The sequence below is a fragment of the Carlito syrichta genome, unplaced genomic scaffold, assembly GCF_000164805.1.
Source record: "Carlito syrichta isolate Samal-C Ts95f unplaced genomic scaffold, Tarsius_syrichta-2.0.1 Scaffold302372, whole genome shotgun sequence".
Taxonomy (NCBI): domain Eukaryota; kingdom Metazoa; phylum Chordata; class Mammalia; order Primates; family Tarsiidae; genus Carlito; species Carlito syrichta.
In genome coordinates, this window is record NW_007246468.1 from 57,195 (window position 1) to 71,903 (window position 14,709).

Genomic DNA, 14,709 nt, shown 5'->3' on the forward strand with positions numbered 1-14,709 from the left:
CTGCCCAGGCGGGTCTTGAACCCACGGGCTCAGGCAATCCACTCACCTCAGCCTCCCAAAGGCACGGGATTACAGGCTGAGCCACTGAGTCAAGCTTGTATAAGATTAAAAACATTGAGTACTATTGCTGAGGTATTTTAGGAAACAACAAACTATGCTATGCAAAATATCAGTATTTATTTTTAGAAAAATAAAGCTTTTGTTAATTTTTCTCTTTTTTTCTCTTTCTTCTCACCTTCTCTTCCAGTTGGAAAAAGTAATCTTTATCATATTACAGTTCTGTGAAATCTATTTTTAAAAGACTATTGTTTTTACAAGTATAATAGTGTTGTCCAGGATACTGACAAAAGTCAAGAAAATAATGAAAATTACCAATTGATTATGAAATTTTGGCCAGACATGGTGGCACACACCTGTAATTTCAGCACTTTGCAGGCTAAGGTGGGTGGACTGCTTGAGCCCAGAAGTTTGAGACCGACCTTGGAAACATAGTGAGGCTTCATCTCTACAAACTATAAGTAAATTTATCTGAGTGTGGTGGCACATGCCTGTAGTCCCAGCTACTTGGAGGCTAGTGTGAACAGATCATTTGAGCCCAGGAGTCTGAGTCTGTGGTAAGTCATGATTATGTCACTGCATGGCAACCTGGGTAACAGTGAGACACTGACTAAAAGAAAATTATAAGATTTTGTTTGAAAAATAAATATTTTTCTTTATGAAAAAAATTAGTGTATTAAAATAATTACCTAGAAATAGAATTTTTAGTATGAATCTAAACTGTATTATGAATAGATACTATTTTATGTCCTATTTTTTCTTTAACATTTTACTTTGAAACATTTTCAAGCTTACAGAAGAGTTGTACTATTACAGAATGCTACAATAAACTTATATTTTTCACAATACCCACATAAGCATATTACCATTATTACTTTTCTTTTTGCTGAACCATTTCATAATCAGTGTGGATGTGATGTCCTTTGTTTAAGTAGCTTCTAAGACAGTGCTCAATTATTCCACCCCTTGGTATTCACACCCTTGTTTAATCTCCTCCCACTGAGTGTAGACTAGATGGGCTAGCTCACATGAAGTGAAGAGAATACAACAGAAGTGATTAGATATCTATCACTTTTGAGGTGAGGTTACAAACAGAATATAGCTTCTAGGGCACTTGCTCACTCTGATGTTCTTACTTTCACTTAGGTCACTAGCTTTCATGTCATGAGGAGATTCAGGCTGTCTATGGAGCCTATGTTGGCATGAAACCAAGTCCTGCCAACAATCACATGAGTGAGATTGGGAAAGTCCCCTGCCACTCACAATTGTGTCTTCAGGTGAGGCCATAGTCCTGAAGCAGTTTGACTGCAACCTGCTGAGAAAGCTTCAGCTACATGTACCATGGTAAGCTATGTCCAGGCTCCTGATTCACAAAATATGTGAGATAATAAATGTGTGTTACTTTAAGCCACTAAATGTTGGTATAATTTGCTTACTCAGTAAAAGATTACTAATGCAGCCCTTTACATCTAAATACTTCAACATATATCTCTTAAAAACAAGGGCATCCATTTATGTAATCATATTACAATAATAAAATCTAAGAAATTTATTATTGACACAATATTACTATCTATAACAGTAGTTCTCAAGTTTAGGTATGCATCAGGGTCAACTGGTGAACTTGTTTAAACACAGATTGCTAGCTGGCCCTATCCACACAATTTCTGATACAATGGTGTAATTTGGCCTGAAAATTTTCATTTTCATTTTTAAAATTTTGACAACTGTTCTAATAATATTCTTTGTAGAAATTTATTTTTCTGATTTGGGAATTAATCTAGCATCATAAGTTGCATTATATTTAATTTTCATGTCATTTTATTTTCTTTAATTTGGAACAGTCTCTTTCGTCTTTCATGATATTGGTTTTTTAAAAAAAGAATAGGCCAGTTATCTTGTAAAAAGTATCTCAATTTGGGTGTCTGTGATATTTCTTCATTATTAGATTTAGGTTATGTTATAAGGTTTTTCTTTCACAAGTTTGTCCCATTTACTGGTGATGTTGATTTTGATCACTTGGCTAAGGTGGTGTTCACAAGACTTGTCCATTGTAAAGTTTCTGTTTCCTAATTAATTATTAAGTAATATGTGGGGAGGTTCCCACAACATTGTATATTTTGTACCTGATCATTTTTACTCAATGCATTTTAGCATCCTCTAGTTTTTGCTTGTCATTTATTATTATTATTAATTACTACTACTACTACTACTACTTTGAAATGATGATTTTCAAATTCTATAATTTATTTTACATTTATTATAGGTAAGAGTTTTTCCTTCTGAATTAGTTTGCTAAGGCTGCTGTGATAAAGCACCATATTAGAACTTCAGTATTTAAATTTTGGGAGATACAATTTAATCTGTAATATATACCCATTCTCTTTATTTAGTGTTAGTATGAGCTCATAGATGTAAAAAAAATTCATTGGATTATAATTTATTTGTCTTAGTCAATTTAGGCTGCTACAACAAAATACCACATATTGGGTGGCTTGTAAAAACAAATTTATTTTTCACAGTTCTGGAGGCTGAGAAGCCCAAGATCAAGGCACCAGTAGATTCAGGATTTGGTGACAGCCTGCTTCCTGCTTCATAGATGTCTATTTACTATAATCTCATGTGATGAAAGGTACCTATAAGTTCTCTGAAGTTTGTTTGATACAAGTACTAATCTCGTTCATGATGACTCCACCCTAATGACCTAATAGCCTTTCAAGGATCTCACCTTCAAGTATTGTTAAAATTGGGCATTAGTGCTTAATATATGAATGGGGGGTACACATATCATCTATAGCATCATTACCACCATGATTATTAATTTTAATGCTCAAGTTTTTCCAGATTTGTCCTGGAGCAGCTCCTTTAGTCTAGCTCCTGTATCCTTTTTGATTCAATTCTATCACTTTTTTGCACTTCCATACTATATGGTTCAAGATGTTTCAGGTTCACTTTGTACTTTCCCTGTCCCAACCCTGAAATCAGTCATTTCAAGGATCTCTGGTTCTTTTTAGTGATAAGCCCCATTTTAATTCAGACTTAACTGGAAAATATAATGAGAGCTTGAAACTATACATACTAACTAGAAATCTTGTTGGTTTTGTGGAAGTTGATATATAAACTTCAGACAATGTATGTAGTAGGGACCTGCATTTTTTAAAAATTATGTTGTAGAAAATTTATGTGCTTGCTCAAATTTGTTAACTATGTTTTTCATAGTGAGTTAATTACACCCATTTTAAAACCATTATAATATCTCCATTATGTATTTAATTAACTCAATATAAACTTTTTTTGTGGATTCTCTGAAAATGAGGCACCTAGCTAATGTCTTCCTTTTTTAAATCAGCTTTTACTTTACCAAAAATGATAACCTATTTTAATAGATCAATTTTAAATCTTAATTTGCTATGACCCTGCACCTATATCAGTCCTTATCTCCTTCCTCACTATTGGGGGCATATGTCTTTCCTTCTTAAAAAACCCATTTGCAAAGGCTGGGTGTGATGGTTCAAGCCTGTAATCCCAGCACTTTGGGAAGCTGAGGTGAGAGGATTGCCTGACCTTAGGGGTTCTAGACCAGCCTGGCAAACTTGGAGAGAGTTCATCTCTACAATAAATCAAAAAATTAGTCAGGCATGGTGGCACACACCTATACTTCCAACTACTTGGAAGGCTGAGGTGGAAGGATAGCCTGAGCCTAGCAGGTAGAAGCTGCAGTGGCTGTAAGCATACCACTGTACTCCAACCTGGGTGACAGAGGGAGATTCCAACTCAAAAAAAAAAAATCCATTTGCTTGTGCATTGGTTTCCATTCTTTTCTATCTCCTCTCCTCAGGGACTTTAATTATTAATTATCCATTAATTACCTTTTCTATTGTATCTCACATTTGTCAATTTCCATAGATTCCTCTTTGGTCTATAAATACAGTCTGTTTCTACTACTTTCTCATTAATTCTAGCCTACTCCATATCCAGCTTGGAATCCCAGGACCAATTACTCTAGCCAAACTTTTGCTAGAATCCTAAACTCTATTAATTTATTGTGTTTTAAACATGTCCACTAAAACTGCTTGCCATCTAGGCTGCTGCTGAAGGTTATGCATATAAATGGATGCCACTGTGAATTCATGGCCAGCAACCTCAACAAGTGTGTCCAAACTTCTAGAAAATTCTATTCTGTTTCCATGATCAGCCCTCTCTCATTCTTCACAAGGCTTCTTCCCACATTCTCTGCTCTTCTTTAATCACCCTCCATCCTCCCTTCTACTTCCCTTTCAAATAATCTTTACAGATGGATTTTCTTCCTGCTTTGTACAGATAATAGTTACAAATGACTACAAACTCATTGTTTTATTATGTGCCCTTTTCTACTTTTCTTCTGTTACAATACGCCTCTTCTTATTTAAAACTCTTAACTCCATCTTTCTCCCTCACTTTTCTTTTAAAGATATGTGGTACAATTCTGAATTAGGTATACAAATGGACATTGTACAGGTAAAGTTTGGGCTTCCCTTTGGTCCCCACTTTTCCTGGTTTCAGATCAGGTACCCTTATTAATGTTGTGCCCCTCCCACCCCTAATTAGTATAGCTTTGTAGTATAGTTTGGAATCAAGAAGTGTGAAACCTCTAGCTTTGTTATTTTTGCTCATGATTGCTTTGGCAGTTTAAATTTTATTTTGTGGTTCTATATAATTTTAGGATTTTTTTCCCACTTTTTATGAAAAATGACATTGGAATTTTGATAGGGATTGTAGTGAGTCTGCAGATTGCTTTGGGTTGTATGAACCTATTAACAATATTAATTCTTTGATTCTGTGAACATAGGGTATTCTTCCATTTATTCATATCTTTTTCAGGTTTTTTTTTTTTTTTTTTTGGTCAATGTTTTACAGTTTTCACCATACACGTCTCTCACCTGCTTGGTGAAAGCTATTTCTGAGTATTTTACTTTTATTTTTCGTAGCTATTGTAACTGGAATTGTTCTTTTTTGTTGTTGTTGTTTTGTTTTTCAGGAGAATTGTTCATTGTTAATGTTTAGGAATGCTAATAATATTAGTGTGTTGATTTTGTATTCTGCAACTTTCCTGAATTTATTAGTTCAAATAGTTTTTTGGTAGAGTCTTTATAGTATATATACATATATATGTATATATATGTATATATACATGTATATATACATATATATATGATCATATATGTATATGATCATATTATCAGCAAGCAATGACAACTTCAGTTCTTTGTTTCCTATCTGGATGCCTTTTATTTCTTTCTCTTGTCTAATTGCTCTGACAATGACTTCCAATACTGTGTTGAATTGAAGCAGTGACAGTGAGCCTCCCTACCTTGTTCTGTATCTTAGAAAACAGACTTTCAATTTTTTACCACTGAGTATAATGTAATCTGTGAGTTTCTCATATGTGGCCTTTATTGCACTGAGGTGCAATTTTTCTATATCTAATTTGGTGGGAATTTTTATTATGAAGAGATGTTGAATTTTTTTAAATGCTTTTTCTGTATCTAAGATGATCATATGGCTTTTGTCTCTTATTGTGTGAGGTGATGTATCACATTTATTGGTTTGAGTATATTGAACTATCCTTACATCCTAGTCATAAATCCCACTTGATTATGTTGGGTGATCATTTTAAGGTGTTGAATTTATTTTGCTAGTATTTTTTTTTTGAGTTGGAGTCTCACTCTGTCGCCCAAGTTGGAGTATGGTGGCAAGTTCATGGTCGCCCCAGCATCGATCTGCTGGGCTCCAGTAATCCTTCTGCTTTAGTCTTCCAAGTAGCTGTAACTACAGGCACATGCTACCATACCTGGCTAATTTTTTTTTTTTTGAGTTGGAGTCTCACTTTGTTGCCCAGACTGAAGTGCAGTGGCCACTTCCAGCCACCGCAGCCTCACCTGCTGGGCTCTGGCTCTCCTTCTGTCTCAGCCTTCTGAGTAGCCGGAATTACAGGCATGCGCTACCATGCCAGGCTAATTTTTTGATTTATTGTAGAGATGAGGTCTCACTGCCCAGGTGGGTCTCAAACCCACGGGCTCAGGCAATCCACTCACCTCAGACTCCCAAAGGCATGGGATTACAGGCTGAGCCACCGAGTCCAGCTCTTGGCTAATTTTTAAAATTTCATTGCAGAGACAAGGTCTCACCACATTTCCTGGGCTGGTCTCAAACCTGTGGGCTCAGGCAATCCTCTTGCTTTGGCCTCACAAAGTGCTGGAATTACAGGCTTGAGCCACCATACCTGGCCTACTTTGCTAGTATTCTCTTGAGGAATTTTACTTCTATGTTCATTCAGGCTATTGACCTGTAAGATTTTCTTGTTACTTTCTTGTGTGGCTTTAATATCAGGGTAATGTTGGCCTCATAAAAAGAGTGTGAAAGTACTCTTTCCTCTTTGAATTTTTGGAAGAGTTTAAGAAGGATTGATATTGTTCTTTCAGTGTTTGGAAGAATTAATCAGTAAAGTCATCAGGTCCTGGCTTTTCTTTCTTTAATGAAATAATCAAAATTACTGATTTATTTTATTTTATTTATATATATATTTTTATATAGGATATTGCTGTGTTACCCAGGCAGGAAAGCAGTTGTGTGACCATAGCTCACTGCAACCTCTAGTTCCTGGGTTCTCAAATAGCTATGACTAAAGGAATGTGCCACCATACCTGACTAGTTTTGTTATGTTTTTGTTTTTTGTGGAGACATGGTCTCTCCATGTTTCCCAGGGTGGTCTTGAGTTCCTTGCCTCAAGAGATCCTCCTGCCTTGTCTTCCTATAGTGCTGGGGTATGTTCAAATTTTCTATTTCTCTATGATTCAGTCTTGATAGATTTTATATGTCTAAAAATTTATTCATTATTGGGTCACTATCCCATTTGTTGGTGTACAATTATTCATACTAGTCTGTAAACATCTTTTGTATTTCTGTGTTATCAGTTGTAAATTCTTTTCTTATTCATTTATTTCAGTCTGCTTTCTATTTTTTATTCGTCAAGCTACAGATTTGATGGTTTTATCTTTTCAAAAATTCAGCTTTAGTTTTGTTAACCTTTTGTATTGTTTATGTAGTACTATTCCATTTATTTCTACCTGATCTTTATTAGTTTCTTACTTCTGATAACTTTGGGCTTAGTTTGCTCTTCTTTTCCTTGTTCCTTGTGGAGTAACATTAAGTTGTTTATTTGATATGCTTTTTCCTTTTTGATGTAGGCATTTACTACAAGAAACTTTTCTCTTAGAACCGAATTTGTTGGATCCCTTAGGTTTTGGTATATCGTGTTTCCATTCTTGTTTGTCTCAAGATACTTTAAAAATTTCTTTTTAATTCCTTTTTAACCCATTGGCTGTTCAGGTGTGTGTTATTTAATTTCCAGTATTTGTGATTTTTCTTAAATTCCTCTTATTTTGATTTCTAGTTTTGTACAATTAATCAGAAAAAGACACGATATACTTTTAATCTTGTTAGATACGCTAAGGATTGTTTTGTGCCATTACATGTAATCTATTCTGAATAATGATCTTTGTGCACTTGGGAAAAATGTTTATTCTCTTCCTGTTCGATGGAATGCTCTGCATGTATCTGTTAGGTCCATTTGCTTTAAAGTGTTATTCAAGTCCAAAGTTCTCTTATTAATTTTCTGTCAGGATGATCTATATGTTGTTGAAAATGTGGTATTGATGTTCTTTACTATTATTTGTTTTGCAACCTATCTCTTCCTTCAGACCTTCTAATGTTTGGTTTATACATTTAGTTACTCTCTTGTTAGGTGTAGCTAATCTATAATTGCTATAGCAGAAGAATAAAATTGATGAATTGGCTCTTTATTATTATATAGTGTACTTTGTCTTTTTTAATAGTTCTTCACTTAAATTCTATTTTGTCTGATGTAAGTAAAGTTGGTCCTCCAAATTGATATATTCTGCATTTGTGTATTCAACCAATTGTAGATAAAAAATATTTGAAAAAATAATTACACAATAATTATACAAGAATAAAAAAATAAAAAGTGACTTGAATATTTTAGGGTTTTAATATCGGCAGAGGTCTTAAAACCAAACCTTGCAGATACTAGGGATTGACTACCTTACTCTCCCTACTTTATTTTGGTTTCTATTCATGTGGAACATCTTATTTCATCTCTTTAATTCTATAAGTGTCCTTAAAAGTGAGATGTATCTCCTGCAGGCAGCTTATAATTACATCTTTTAAAAAAGTCTGTTCACTCACTTTGTCTTTTTATTAGAGAATTTAATTCAAGATAATTTAATTCAAGGTAATTGTTGGTAAGTAAGAACTTATTACCACCATTTTGTTACTTGTTTTCTGGTTGTTTGGTAAATTATTTGTTTCTTTTTTCCTCTTCTTTGTGCTTTGATGGTTTTCTGTATTGGTATAGTTTAAATTTTATCTACTTACATTTTGTGCTACTACTTAAGATTTTTTCTTTATGGTTACTATGAGGTTTATATAGAACATCTTATAACATCCAATTTCAAACCGTAACAACTTAATGTTGATTACATACAACTTTACACTTCTACTCTTTCTCCATTTTGTATTTTTGATGTCAGAATTTACATCATTTTTGTAATGTATATACCTTGAAAATTTATTGTAACTATTGTAATTAATAGTTTTATATTTGAATCATTATATTAGAAATAAAATTGCTTTATGTGCCATCTTTACAGTGCTAGAGTACATGCATATTGTTCTGTTTTACTTATATCATTAACTTTTGTGCTATTGTATGTCTTATATTATGAATTAGAAGGTTTTTACTTCAGTTTAAAGAACTCCCTTTACCAATTCCTGTAAGGTAGGTCTAGTGGTGACAAATCTCTTCAGGTTTTGTTTGCCTAGGAAAGTTTTCACTTTTCCCTCATTGCTAAAAGATGAATTTCCTGGGTAAAGTATTCTTGGGTTTTATTTTTTCCTTCAGCATTTTGAATGTATCATCCCACTCTCTCCTGACCTACATGTATTTTGCTGAGATTTATGCTGATAGTTGTAATGGGACACCCTTGTATGTGATATACTTCTTATCCATTGTTGCTCTCAGATTTTTTCTTGATTTTTGATTATTTATTATTATGTGTCTTGATAAACTTTTCTTTTGATTGAGTTTTATTGTAATCTCTATATTTCTGGTACCTGGATGTTGGTATCTTTCTCATGTTCAGCCATTATTTCTTTACATATGTCTTCAGGCCCCTTTTCTCCTTCTTCTGCAGCTCCTGTTGTTCAAAGGTTTGATCTCTTCACAGGGTCCCATAATTTTCATAGGATTCCTTTATTCTTTTTCTGTTTGGTCTTTTCTTCTTCTCTGACTGGGTTTTTTGGCTTTAAGCTCACTGATTTGTCTATTTGAGGTTGCTGTTGACGTTTTCTACTGAATGTTTCATTTCAGTCATTGTACAAGTACTCTGTTTTATTGTGCTTCACTTTATTGTTCAGATAGTGCTTTTAAAATTTTTTTCCAAATCAGGCAAGTCCATCAGTACCATTTTTCATGTAAACATGTGTCTACTTTGTGTCTGTCACACTTTGGTAATTTTCACAATATTTCTAATGTCTTCATTATTATTTTATTTGTTATAATGATCTGTTATCAGTGATCTTTGATGGTACTATTGCAATTTGGGGGACACCAAGATTCACATTCATATAAGGTGGCAAATTTAATAAATAAATGTGTGTAATCTGACTTCACTAACTTCACTCCTGTTTTCCCATCTCGCCTCCTTTCCTCAGACCTCCCTATTCCCTGAGACACAACATTAATGAAATTAGTCCAAATTAATAGCTCTAAAATGACCTCTACATGGTTAAGTGAAGGAAGAGGTGCACATCTCTCACTTTAAATCAAAAGCTAGAAAGCATTAATGTTAGTGAGCATGGCATGCCAAAAGCTGAGACAGACCAAAAGCTAGACTCCTTGCAACAGTTATCTGCGTTGTGAGAGAAAAAGTTTTCACAAGAAATTAAAGGTACTACTCCAGTGAGCACATTAATTATAAGGACGTGAAACAACCTTATTGCTGATATAAAGAAACATTTTTTCTGTTGTTTGCCATTTTATATGAGCATGGTTCATGGTGCCCCCAAGCTTTTATAATAGTACCATCAAAGATCATTGATAACATATCATCATAACAAATATAATAATAATTTAAGTGGTCTAGATAGATCAAACTAGCCACAACAGTCTCTTAAATCAAAGTCAGATTCAGAGCAATGTCCTAACTCTTCAATTCTATGAAAGTCTAAAGAGATGAGGAAGCTGATGAAGAAAGGTTTTAAGCTAGCAGAGGTTAGTTAATGAGGTAAAAAGAAAGAAGCCACCTCCATAACATAAAAGTGCAAAGTCAAGCAGCAAGTGCTGATGTAGAGACTGTAGCAAGTTATCCACAAGACCTAAGACAATTGTTGAAGTTGCCTACCCTAAACAAGATTTTCAATGTAGATTTTAAAGAAGCTTTCTAATAGAAGAAGATGCCATCTGGGACTCTCATAGTTAGAAAGAAGTCAATGCCTGGCTTCAAAACTCCAAAGACAAGCTGACTCTCATATTAGGGACTAATGCAGCTGGTGATTTTAAGTTACTCAATCACCAGTTTGAAAATCCTAGGGTCTTTAAGAATTATAATAAATAGACTCTGTTTTCTAAACAGAACAAATACTGAATAACAGCATATCTGCTTACATTATTGTTTACTCAATATTTTCAGTCTACTGTTGAAACCTGTTGTTCAGAAAAAAAAATTCTTTTCAAAATATTACTGCTCATTGACAATGCACCTGGTCACTCAAGAGCTATGATGGAGTTGTCCAAGGAGATGAATGTTGCTTTCATGCATGCTAATGCAACATTTATTCTGGAGCCCATGAATTGAGGAATAATTTCAACTTCCAAGTTTTATGATTGGAAGAATACATTTTATAAGGCTATAACTGCCATAGATAGTGATTCCTCTGTTAGATCAAAGTAAATTGAAAATCTTCTGGAAAGTATTCACCATACTAGATGACATGAAGAGCATTTGTGATTCAAGAAATATGGTCCAAATATCAACATTACCAGGAGTTTGGAAGAAGTTGATTTCAACCATCATGAATGACTTTGAGGAATTCCATAGAGGAAGACCAGTGGAGGAAGTAGCTGCAGATGTGGTGGAAATAGCAAGAAAATTAGAATTACCTAGAAGTAGAGCCTTAAGATGTGCCTGAATTACTGCAATCTCATGAACAAACTTGGATGTATGATGTGTTGCTTCTTATGCATAAGCAAATAAATTTGTTTTTTGAGATGTAATCTACTCCTGGTGAAGATGCTGTGAATATTATTGAAATGTCAACAAAGTCTTTAGAATACTCCATAAACTTAGTTAATAAAGCAGCACCAGAGTTTGAGAGGATTGACTCCAGTTTTTAAAGAAGTTCTACTGTGAGTAAAATGATATGAAATAGCATTGAATGCTATGGGGAAATCTTCTGCGAAAAGAAGAGACAACTGATAAGACAAACTTTGTTGTTGTTATATTTTAAGAAATTGCCACCCAGACTACAGCAACCACCACCTTGATCAATCAGAATCTATCAACACTGAGGCAATGACCACTACCATTTTAAAGCAATAAAGTAATTTTAAATAACGTATGCACTTTTCTTAAAAGAATACTATATAGCACAATAGACTATAGTATAAACATAAATTATACATACATTGCAAAACTAAAATAATTGTATGATTTACTTTACTGTGGTCATCTGGAACCTAACCTGCAATATCTTCAAGTTATGCCTGTATTCTTTATCTCTAGGATTTCTATTTGTTTTTCATTTAATTGTCTCTTTTTTGTCAAACTTCTCATTTGTTTATGTATTATTTCCCAATTTTGGTTTAGTTTTTTAGTCTATTTGCTCTTATACATACTGAACTTCTTTAAGGAGTTTTTTTTTGGGGGGGGGTCAGTCATTTGATAGATCTCTATTTCTTTAGGTCCCATGATAGGAGCTCTATTAGTTTCTTTTGGACATGTTATGTTTCCCTTATTCTTCATAATCTTTGTGTCCTTGAATTGTTGTCTATCCACTTGAGGAGACAGACCCTTTTCTGGCTGTTACAGATGTTCTTTGGTAGGGTTAGGCCTTGACTGTTTAAGTGTGGTTCTGGAATGGCTAGTTGATGACAACCCTGGGCAGGCAGAGATTTGTGGGGTATCTATTTAACTAGGTGGCTTTTGTTTTGATGTCAACTGGGCTGTTGGCTAGGTTACACTGTCCAGCAGTACCACAGTCTGGACTCTCCTATCAGGAGGAGCTGATGGTTAGGTACTGTGATGGCGTCTGTTCTGGCTGGTAACAGGATGTATTTTCTGGCAGGGAAGTTCTGCAATTTAGGATCTGCAATAGGTAAGGCTGCAGTCTAGGCCCCAAGGTTGGCCAGAGTCACTGCTCTGGATGGGCAGGACCAGAGGCTATGCTCCTCAGACGTGCATAAATGAAGACTAACTATGTTTCAGGGTGTATCTGTGGGGAAGTCTTTTGTGTGAGTTGAATGGGTGTTCGAGTTCCTGGTCATACAGGTTTGTCCTCTTATCTCCAAAATGCACCCAAGTGGGAGTCTTCATGCCTAGATGAGGTCAATGTCTGGACTTTTGGGTTTTGAGGAGCTGCGAATTGACTTCTTTGGTCAAGCAGGCCTAACCTTATGCTTCTCTGAGTAAGTGGAGTTGGGTGTCTCTCTGCCTGCATGGTGGCGATTGAGGTGATATCTGAGGCAATGCAGGGAAGTTGTCTAGGAACTAAAGCTGTGCTTCTAAAAATGACCAGGTCAGCTTTGTGACTTGGCTATAAAGTTTTCTTATATCTCCACTCAGGTACCACAGCTGTAAGGAATTCAGAGGTAACACCAATGTCTGCACACTCAGAGTCAATGCAGGGAGACTGTCTAGGAATTCAAGATGGGTTAAACTTCCCACTGTGCTTTTAAAGGTGACTAGGTCAGTTTTGCGAGTGGGCTACAAAGTTGGCTTATATCTTTGCTCAGAAGCCACAGCTGGCAGGAACACAGAGGTAACACCAAAATCTGCACACTGGTCATTATGATCTCTGCCACATTTTTGTTGCTGTTTTATTTTTTACTTTACCATGAGCAATCTAGCTGTGTTGTTATCTTCAGTATTTCTCTTGAAGTGAGACAGGAGTTGACTTCCTGTGATGTTTCTAAGAATGCTGGGGATTCTGGATGACTGTCTCTGCTTTTTTTCCCCTGTAGAAACTGTGGACCCAGAAGAATCCTCTCCATCTGTCATTGTGCCAACTTGGGAGAGGAGGTGCAGCACAAAGTGAGACTGATATTACCCTTCTAATTAAATTTTCATTTAGTTATGCAGACCACGTGCTGGTGTCAGGCTTGTTTCCAAGTACTGGAATTTACAAAAAGATGTCTGGTCTCTGGATAGATATCAGTGGAACTTCCTGTGAAGAAGAATGGAGCCATAGACTTTCTGTTCTATGATATTGCATAAAGTCCAGAGAGACTTTAAATTCCTTCATATGTTAAAAATCCTTACTTGATCCTATTTGTAAAAGCATGGAAGAGCATTATGCTAAGTGAAATAAGCTAGACACAGAAGAACAAATACTGCACCATCTCACTTATATGTGGAATCTAAAAAAGTTGAAAACATAGAAGTAGAGAAAAGAATGGTGGATACCACAAATGGGGACGTGAGAGAAATGGAGAGATGTACATTTGTATAATGCAAAGATTGTATTTATATTTAATATAGAATGTAGAATGAATAAGTCTAGAGAGCTAAGGTACAGCATGATGATTATCATTAATAAAACTATATGGTACACTGGAAATTTACTAATAGAGTAGATTTCGGTGTTCTAATTATACCTACTATAAGTGGTCATATGAGAGGGAAAGATTATGTTAATTTTCTGACTGTAGTAACTTTAATCTTATATGTTGTATAACTTAAATATATACAATTAAAAAAAACCTGTTTGAGAACAAATGCCCCTTCCCAGTTACTGTAATTTTGGTTCATATCCAAATCTCTTTTTTTTGAGTTGGAGTCTCACTTTATTGCCCAGGTTGGAGTGCAGTGGCACAATCATGGCCTCCCCAGCATCACCATACTGAGCTTTGGCAATCCTTCCACCTTAACCTTCCAAGTAACTGGAACTACAGGTGTGCAGTACAATGCCAGGCTAATTTTTTACTTATTGTAGAGACAAGGTCTCACCAAGTTTCCCTGGCTGCTCTCAAACCTGTGGTCTCAGGCAATCCACTTGCCTCAGCTTTCCAAAATGCTGGAATTACAAGGCTGAGCCACTGAGTCCAGCCTGAATTTCTCCTTCTTAACCTCTCTTTGCTTCTCAACACATTGTCCTCTTTCGTTTTTTTTTTTTTTTGAGTTGGAGTCTCACTCTGTCACCCAGACTGGAGTGCAGTGGCCGCTCCCAGCCACCGGAGCCTCAACCTGCTGGGCTCCGGTGATCCTTCTGCCTCAGCCTTCCAAGTGGCCGGAATTACAGGCATGCGCTATCATGCCCGGCTGATTTTTTGATTTATTTTAGAGATGAGGTCTCGCTGCCCAGGCGGTTCTCGAACCT

General features: G+C 35.4%; 1 long non-coding RNA gene across 1 annotated transcript in view; it reads left to right on the top strand.

The window, feature by feature from the left end:
- Positions 1-13,424, top strand: part of LOC103258799 — a 66,728-nt gene extending 53,304 nt beyond the window's left edge. Inside the window, exons 6-8 of the long non-coding RNA XR_504200.2 lie at positions 1,204-1,401; positions 2,580-2,689; positions 13,355-13,424. This is a non-coding gene — a long non-coding RNA (uncharacterized LOC103258799). The remainder of the gene's footprint in view (positions 1-1,203; positions 1,402-2,579; positions 2,690-13,354) is intronic.
- The last annotated feature ends 1,285 nt before the right edge of the window (positions 13,425-14,709 follow it).